Source organism: Schistocerca americana, chromosome X, assembly GCF_021461395.2.
Source record: "Schistocerca americana isolate TAMUIC-IGC-003095 chromosome X, iqSchAmer2.1, whole genome shotgun sequence".
NCBI lineage: Eukaryota > Metazoa > Arthropoda > Insecta > Orthoptera > Acrididae > Schistocerca > Schistocerca americana.
The window spans coordinates 667,683,544-667,685,146 of NC_060130.1; the positions used below are offsets into that span (position 1 = coordinate 667,683,544).

The following is a 1,603-nucleotide window of genomic DNA, read 5'->3' on the forward strand; positions in this document are numbered from 1 at the left end:
ATCAGTCCCCTAGAACTTAGAACTACTTAAACCTAACTAACCTAAGGACGTCACACACATCCATGCCCGAGGCAGGATTCGAACCTGCGACCGTAGCGGTCGCGCGGTTCCAGACTGTAGCGCCTAGAACCGCTCGGCCACCAAGGCCGGCGAAAACTTTCTTGCTTCAAGTAAATAAATATTCTGCATCTCCTAGCACTGTAACCACGTTCTGGATGAATTTATTCCTGAAACATGCAATTAAGACGTTAGATATTTTTGATGACGAAAATGCCAATGAATCTGAAATTTACTATGGTACTTCAGTGCACAATAAGCAAGTCGTTCACCTATTTCCTGAGACATTCCATTACGTTTATCCACAATGACAAGCCCAGCTCCACTAAATATCCTCTCGCTAGAGGCACTAGAGGCAAGTTTACATAGAACTTCTAGTGCCAGTCTGGGATAAGTTGGTACTCTTGACTTCGACCATCCAGAAGCGAGACTGTCCCTCATCCGGTTTTCTCATCGACCGATAATGGAAACTTCATCGACAATTATCTTCTCCTCCGTCCACGATGCAAAGACACTCTTTGCACATTTTGGAGGCGTCGACGCTGTGGCTTCGTCCTCTGTATGACATTCTGCATGGAAAACAAATATGTTATATCACGTAGCTGCTAATAAATCTGGTGCATTGTTCACATGAATTTACGTCTTTTCACTGTTATACGATCAAACACTGAGGACGTCACGACTGATAAAATATCTACTTAGCAAAGCTACATCAGGCGACGGCCTTGCCGCGGTGAATACACCGGTTCCCGTCAGACCACCGAAGTTAAGAGCTGTCGGGCGTGGCCAGCACTTGGATGGGTGACCGCCTGGGCCGCCATGCGCCATTGCCATTTTTCGGGGTGCACTCAGCCTCGTAATGCCAATTGAGGAGCTACTCGACCGAGTAGTAGCGGCTCCGGTCACAGAAAACCATCATAACGACCGGGAGAGCGGTGTGCTATCCACATCCTCAGCTGATGTTGACACGGCGGTCAGATGGTCCCGATGGGCCACTTGTGGCCTGAAGACGGAGTGCGGAGTGCGGGCGGAAACCTATATAACATCGCATTTACCCTGCAGGAAATCTGGAACGTGCTGTGGCATAACTTCCTCTCTCTTAGTTATCGAGAGTTGCTTCAGATGACGTGCCTGTGGTACTAGAAATATCGCAAATAATGCACTGGCTTGTTTCAATCTTTTCGGTTAATAGATTTCGAGTTCCTACTTTCAGCAGTGCTGTTTTCTGTAAATACCGTCTCTTTTCCAGTTCTGTGTGTTTAAAACATTTAACCAAAATATAAATTTTATTTGTTTATAAATGCGTCGTTTTACATAGATGGGAGCGCTTAACTCACTGTCAGCTGCTTTTGCAGCGCAGTGATCCTGTACCTGGAATACCAATGGCACAATCAACTGCAGCGTCGGACTATTGTCAGCTTTCATAGCGTTGGTAGCCTCTTGAAATACTCAGAGAAACTGAAGTAATTTGTCAGCAGTCGGTTCCCAAACAAGCGTATTTTTCTGAATTCATATAAGACTTAAGCAATTTGTTCATGCTGCATAA

At 45.7% G+C, this 1,603-nt stretch overlaps 1 pseudogene; it reads left to right on the top strand.

Moving 5' to 3' along the window:
• The first annotated feature begins 772 nt into the window (after positions 1–772).
• LOC124557190 lies at positions 773–890 on the top strand (annotated as a pseudogene).
• The last annotated feature ends 713 nt before the right edge of the window (positions 891–1,603 follow it).